The sequence below is a fragment of the Aegilops tauschii genome, chromosome 6 (genome assembly GCF_002575655.3).
Source record: "Aegilops tauschii subsp. strangulata cultivar AL8/78 chromosome 6, Aet v6.0, whole genome shotgun sequence".
In the NCBI taxonomy this organism is placed as follows: domain Eukaryota; kingdom Viridiplantae; phylum Streptophyta; class Magnoliopsida; order Poales; family Poaceae; genus Aegilops; species Aegilops tauschii.
In genome coordinates this window covers 24,528,553-24,536,219 of record NC_053040.3, presented here as the reverse complement: position 1 = coordinate 24,536,219, position 7,667 = coordinate 24,528,553, and the positions used below count along the sequence as shown (strand labels likewise).

Here is a 7,667-nt window from a genome sequence, read left to right as displayed (position 1 = left end):
CAAATGATCTTAAGAGTTGTTTAACGACGCTGATTCGAATACGATCCACGTCGGTTCCTGAAGGGGGTTGAACTATGATTCAAATATGATCAAAGAAAACTCCCCAACGAGCTCGGCACTTTGCCAATCAAATGGGTATCGACAGCTATGTTCTCTTTGGTTCGAATACGACCTATGTTTGAACAGGAAGCCCCCAAGTGACTATATTGCGTATGGCTAGATTCGAATACGATCATAAGCCGGATCCCCCTTCAATTTATCATGTGATCTTGCAATGAAAACAACACGTTCACCTTTGGAGGAGAAAAAAAGGACAGAGGTCCTGCTTTATTGCTTATCATAATATATACATGGCTTAGAGAAATATGTACATTATGAGAGCCGGTGGCTCAAGTGTAATAAGGCCGAAGCTGAGCTATGTTCCACGGCCGACGGGTCTCTTCCTCCGACTTACGTGAATCTTTGTGCTCCCGAATGTCAATGAGGTAATATGACCCGTTGTGCAAATTCTTGCTGACCACAAAGGGCCCTTCCCAAGGCGGGGATAGCTTGTGCGCATCTGTTTGATCTTGGATGAGCCGGAGCACCAGATCGCCTTCCTGGAAGACCCGGGATTTAACCCGGCGACTATGATAACGGCGCAGGTCTTGTTGGTAAATCGCTGAGCGAGCTGCTGCCACATCACGCTGTTCGTCCAACAAGTCAAGAGCATCTTGGCGCGCCTGTTCATTATCCACCTCCACATAAGCCGCCACTCGAGGCGAGTCATGACGGATGTCACTGGGCAGGACTGCTTCCGCTCCATAAACCATGAAGAAAGGCGTGAAACCTGTAGACCTGTTAGGAGTAGTGTTGATGCTCCACAACACGGAGGGTAATTCCTCCACCCAACAACCCGGCGTCCGTTGTAAAGGGACCAAAAGCCGGGGTTTGATGCCTTTCAGAATCTCCTGATTAGCCCTCTCAGCTTGACCATTGGATTGAGGGTGAGCCACTGATGAAACATCAAGTCGAATATGCTCTCGTTGACAAAACTCCTCCATGGCGCCTTTGGATAGATTGGTACCATTGTCAGTTATAATGCTGTGTGGAAAGCCAAAACGAAAGATCACCTTTTTCATAAACTGAACTGCCGTAGCTGCATCACACTTGCTAACTGGCTCCGCTTCAACCCACTTGGTAAATTTGTCAACTGCCACCAAGAGGTGGGTCTTCTTATCCTTGGACCTTTTAAAAGGCCCAACCATATCAAGCCCCCAGACCGCAAAGGGCCAAGTAATTGGGATCATCCTCAGCTCCTGAGCCGGCACATGAGCCCGTCGCGAGAACCTTTGGCAACCATCACATTTACTGACCAAGTCCTCCGCATCAGCATGAGCCGTCAGCCAATAAAAACCATGACGAAAAGCCTTGGCTACAAGAGACTTTGAGCCGGCATGATGGCCACAATCCCCTTCATGAATCTCACGCAAGATCTCTTGACCTTCTTCAGGGGAGACACAGCGCTGGAACGCTCCCGTAACACTGCGGCGATGCAACTCACCATTGATAACAACCATTGACTTAGACCGCCGGGTTATTTTTCTGGCCAAAGTTTCATCCTCAGGCAAATCTCCCCGGGTCATGTAAGCCAAATACGACACTGTCCAGTCCGGGACGATGTGGAGAGCCGCCACCAGTCGTGCCTCCGGGCCAGGGACAGCCAAGTCTTCCTCTGTAGGCAACTTAACAGAAGGGTTATGCAGGACGTCCAGGAAAATATTAGGCGGCACCGGTTTTCGCTGAGAGGCCAGCCGGCTTAAGGCATCCGCCGCCTCGTTCTTCCTGCGATCGATGTGCTCTACTTGATAACCCTGAAAGTGCCCAGCAATGGTATCAACTTCTCGGCGATAAGCCGCCATGAGAGGGTCCTTGGAGTCCCACTTTCCTGATACTTGTTGAGCCACCAAGTCTGAATCGCCGAAGCACCTTACCCGGCTCAAGCTCATCTCCTTAGCCATCCAAAGACCGTGGAGCAAGGCCTCGTACTCAGCTGCGTTGTTAGTGCAAGGAAACATCAATTGTAGCACATAATGGAACTTGTCACCTTTAGGGGAAGCCAATATGACTCCAGCCCCCGAGCCCTCCAATTGCCTGGACCCATCGAAGTGAATAGTCCAATATGTGTTATCCGGCTTTTGTTCGGGCACTTGTAGCTCTGTCCAATCATTGATGAAATCCACCAAGGCCTGAGACTTAACAGCCGTGCGTGGTACGTATTTCAGACCATGAGGTCAGAGTTCTATAGCCCACTTGGCCACTCTCCCTGTGGCCTCTCTGTTTTGAATGATATCTCCAAGGGGGGCAGAACTGACCACAGTGATGGGGTGACCCTGGAAATAATGCTTAAGCTTCCGGCTTGCCATGAACACACCATAAACAAGTTTCTGCCAATGCGGATACCGCTGCTTGGACTCAATGAGTACTTCGCTGACATAATAAACCGGCCGCTGAACCGGATGCTCCTTACCCTCTTCCTTGCGCTCCACCACCACGGCCACACTGACGGCTCGTGTGTTAGCAGCCACATACAGCAATAAAGGCTCCTTGTCAACCGGAGCAGCAAGGACTGGGGGCTCCGCCAGCTGTCTCTTCAAATCCTCAAAAGCAGTATTAGCTGCATCATTCCAGACAAAGTCATCAGTTTTCTTCATCAACTGATATAATGGCATGGACTTCTCCCCAAACGGCTTATAAAACGGCTTAAAGCAGCGATACGACCCGCCAAGCGCTGGACGTCGTTTACACACACCGGCTTAGCCAGGGAGGTGATGGCCTTGATCTTCTCCGGGTTAGCTTCAATGCCTCTGTTCGAAACCAAGAAACCCAAGAGCTTGCCTGCAGGAACACCAAAAACACACTTGACCGGGTTAAGCATCATCTTGTAGACCCGGAGATTATCAAAGGTTTCCCTCAGATCATCTATCAAGGTTTCCTCCTTCCTGGATTTAACCACAGTATCATCCACATAAGCATGAACATTGCGCCCATTACAACATGACCTCACCTATAGCAACGCTTTTTTCCGTATCTAAAAGTCCATATATCCGTTGCTTGTGTCTTTACCAATGGTTTGGGATGCGTTGCCTTAGCCAGCGTTGCTAGCGCATAATGCAACGCATATACTACCGTTGGTAAAAGGGAGTTGCAAGAGTACAACACATAAAACAGACTTCTACAACACTTCTATACGTTGGTGCTGAATATACCAGAATCCAAATCTCATTGATTGACAATAGATAATTTGCCACGATTTAGGTGTTTGTACATATATAGTGTGAATAATAATAATAATAATAATAATATATTTATATAACAGCAATTGAATTAATGATCCACATAATGGTGATAATTATGTATACCAAGCTAGGAAAAGACAAGAAACAATATACTCACAAGAGGAAGAAATCATATATTGGATAAAATTGTTGGATTACAGTAGTGGATATTACAGGAGGAAGAGCATCCAAATGTGATGCATATCTAAATATTTTCTCGACAAAGAAACTTAAACTAAAAGCATCCATCAACATCCCTGATACTTAACTAAAACATAACCGAGGAACAACATCCCTACAACTTAACTAAAACTGAATGCATCCATCATCATCATCATGAACTGGAAGATCATCATCATCATCACATTGCAGTGTACTTGCCATGCACCCATATAATCATCCATGTATCTTTTGAATCTACAAAGAAAATAACAAAATGAACCGTTAACACACAGTGCATTAAGAAGTAAGAACCACTTTGCGCAAACTTACTGCTCATCAGCACTTTTTTTTTGGTCTGGACAACAGTCTAATAGCAAATAAGAAGAAAAAAATAAACAAGATAGCACTACAATTTGAACAGAAATTCGTATGTGATTATGAGAAGATACCAGCATGAGTGTTAGTTGTCCTTGATGACTAATCCAGACGCCACAATATACGACACAACCTGCAGAAAACATGGCTAAATAAAATTATATGGACATTAGCCTAAGTGCTGATGTGCATAGGGCAATGTGATTGGCAGTACCACTTCTCGTTTCTTCTCTAGTTAGTTAGCAAACTGGACCAAAACGGTTTGTCATCTGAAACTGAACCAAAATATATATTTCTAGTTGGTTTCAGTCATCCAACAGGAAATAGGGAAACCTATAAGTGCTCACCACGCTTTGAAACAAACCTACAGCCCCAAATCCACTAAAATGAATTTACATGGTCATCACCAGCCTAGAGATCCATTGCTAATTCTTTACATCTACAGTAAAACTGTTTTCAGTGAACCAACAGATCTATTTATTTCTAAATAAATCCACTGAAACCTACAGCCCCCAATCTTATAAATGTGCGTCGACAGCAGCACAGCTCAATGGCCATGGACACAACGAGCAGTAGCACGGTAAGGAGAGGGAGAGAGTGTACCTTCCTTGGCATCGTCAATGACTTGCTCCACGAACTCGACTTGCTCCATGGCGTCCCCCTGCATTGAGTTGGAATAACTAGTTGATTTTAATTATGCTAAGATTCTTTCATGTGAAACTAAATAGTGGAACTAATACATGCAGCACACAATATAGGCCCGCAGTTTCTGAAATCCAACCAAAAAAAAAGAAGTAGGTTGTCTACCAGGCCATGCCTTGTACCTTCAGTTCGGTTTCAACTCTGGTATGATGTCCCGTGAGAGGAACAAAAATACAACGAAGTCAAATATTGTCGTCGGTACGACCTTACCTGCCAATTCAAAAAAGATAATGCTGACTTATCATGGGATCATCATCAAGAACATGCACACTGTTGTTCAAATTCTTACTATGGCAGGCATTACGTTATTGTTCAACGATGAGTAAATATTTTTTGGGACAATGAACAAAAAGAGATGGTTCAAACTCTAGACCCAGAAATGGATGGTTGTAAATCGATAGGGTGTATACTGTTCTAGGTACATAATATTGGGCAAAACACACTAATTTGTATTGAAATTGCTGAAAGAGTAACTAATTTGTAGTGGAATAGCCAAAAGAGTACCTTATATAGGGACAACTTGTAGGTGATTATTTCCTTGTAGTGTATTTCATGAGTACAGGCTGATAGTATTAAAAAATAATAGTCCATCAAGGTTATCCTTGTGTCTAGTTTGTTCTTTCCCTTTCCGTATAGAATTTGCAGAACTAAACCATTAGTTCTTTCCAGATTTTATACATGTAATAGGCAGAATAGAAGTCATTCCTGACTATTAGTGGGGAATAGTATCCGAAGAAATACATCTATAGAAACACCGTGTCCTGAACTCATGTTAACCACAATAACAATATCCTTTTTAGTTGAAAAGGCAAACTTCTAATATTTAAATATTATTCATGATTTTTAAAGGATACATCGAGATACCATGTTGACAAAAAGGCAGTCAAAAAGATAATACAACTGTGATTATTTTGACTAGAAGTGGATATGAATACAGAACAAAATTTATATTGGACACTGTACTGAGATAACACTACATCAGCTCCGAGCTGTAACAGAAGTACCCATATTATTTTCGGAAAGCAAGGGAAAGCTTCTAACTTACCGCCAAATAGTGGTTCAAATATTCATCACTTGGTAATAATTAAAAACACCTTGCTGATGCTATAGTCGTACATAATAATCATATGTGTGACTAAGGAAACTTGAAGATCAACTTTTATTTCGGAAGGGAAACAAGAGCAGAATCTTCAAAATATAAATCAATAACTAACCATTAAACAGCAAAAGAAATAATTCTGTGCAGTTTCAAACCAACGTGGTAATACATAAGGAACCATATACATATCGTGGCTGTAGCATGTGCACAGCAAGCCATCGTATACTAAGTTAAGATGTACAACAGAAATAGTATATTTATGCTTCATCTGTTCAAATTACACGGGAGAACATTATAAGATGAAGAAATTCCACAAAGCAGCAGTATTTTTCAGTAAAGAAAATAAAAAAAATCTAATGGTCAAATTGATAAGAGGATTTTACACATACGTTTATTTTTCTTCAATGGGGACATGAGCATCTTACCTGATCTAACGGGGCCAAACCTGAAGATAGGAACTGAGTCACGTCCATGACTGGACAATGGAGGACTTGGTTACTTCCATCATGTCACCATGTCGTAGGCAGCACCTATGGTTAGGATTGGTTTTCACTTGGGATTGGTTTTCCCTGTAGAGAGAAGGGATATACAGCCAGTTGGTTGCACGTCTACAGGAGAAGAAAAGAGCAGAGGTTAGAGAAAGAGGGAGATAAATGATGAAACCAGGGGAGGGGTGCACTCACCGAACGAGAGGAGGACAACATGGCCACCGGCGTCGGAGCCGACGCCCGAACCCTAGCTATGGGGTAGGGTCGCGGGTAGGCTTTGGTGTCCATGAGGGCCGGATCTAGCCATATGGGAGGGCGCCACAATGCGAGGGGGCCTGGGGCTGTGCTTCGCGGTGGCGAGATTCGCCGGACGTCGCTTGAATCAGCCGCCGCAGGTTGAGCAGCGAGGAGCCGCGTGAAGAGAGAGATGGGTCGCGAGAGGGATGGGTGGGTAGGGATGATGTGGATCCGGCAGCCTCCGGAGCTGCGAGATAGGAGGAGGGGAGGGGGAGGGCCGGCGGCGAGGTGGATCGAAGGAGGAAGACAAAGTGGTGGTGGCGGCGGTTTGGGAGAGATAAAGGGCGGGGGCTCTGTTTCTCGCGCGTCTCTTTCTCTCTCTCCTTTCCTCAGTTTTTTTTCTATATTGTACCACGATAGGGTAATGAGCTGCAACTCTACATCGCATATGCTGCATCGCTTATATGCGTATCTATGGAAAATTTTGCAACATATGGTCAACACGTTGTTGAATTTGTGTTGCTTTACAGAGGATATCCTTGTAGTGGCCCAATCTGGTTATGAAGACAGTTCTGCACGCAACGCTGATAAGTCGCCTGTGCACTCTTGAGTCCAAAGGGCATAGACACATAGCAGAAGGCTCCAAAGGGAGTGATGAACGCCGTCTTCTCCTGGTCCTTAACTGCCATTTTGATCTGATGATATCCGGAATAAGCATCCAAGAAGCTTAAGCTCTCACAACCCGCCGTAGCATCAATGATTTGATCAATACGAGGAAGGGCAAAAGGATCAGCCGGACACGCCTTGTTTAAGTCCGTGTAGTCCACACACATCCGCCAGGTGCCGTTCTTCTTGAGCACGAGCACCGGGTTAGCTAACCACTCTGGGTGAAAGACTTCAACAATAAACCCGGCCGCCAAGAACCGGGCCACCTCTTCACCAATAGCTTTCCGTCTCTCTTCATTAAACCGCCGAAGGAATTGCCTGACCGGCTTAAATTTTGGATCAACATTGAGAGTGTGCTCAGCGAGTTCCCTAGGTACACCTGGCATGTCAGAAGGCTTCCATGCAAAAATGTCCCTATTCTCACGGATGAACTCGATGAGCGCGCTTTCCTATTTTGGATCTAGATTGGCGCTGATGCTAAACTGCTGAGATGAATCACCTGGAACGAAATCAACAAGTTTAGTCTCATCAGCCGACTTAAATTTCATTGCCGGCTCATGCTCCGTAGTCGGCTTTTTCAGAGAGGTCATATCTGTTGGGTCCACATTGTCCTTGTAAAAT

General features: G+C 44.6%; 1 long non-coding RNA gene across 2 annotated transcripts; it reads right to left on the bottom strand.

The window, feature by feature from the left end:
* Window positions 1-3,428: 3,428 nt before the first annotated feature.
* LOC109735384 (uncharacterized) lies at window positions 3,429-6,345 on the bottom strand. Of its 2 annotated transcripts, XR_002226112.4 has the most exons (4): window positions 4,679-6,345; window positions 4,458-4,515; window positions 3,929-3,987; window positions 3,429-3,734 (listed from the first exon to the last, which is right to left on the bottom strand). It is a non-coding gene; the product is annotated as an uncharacterized lncRNA (long non-coding RNA). The 2 variants fall into 2 exon arrangements; XR_006665797.2 differs by having other exon boundaries at window positions 3,429-4,515.
* Between the last annotated feature and the right edge of the window lie 1,322 nt (window positions 6,346-7,667).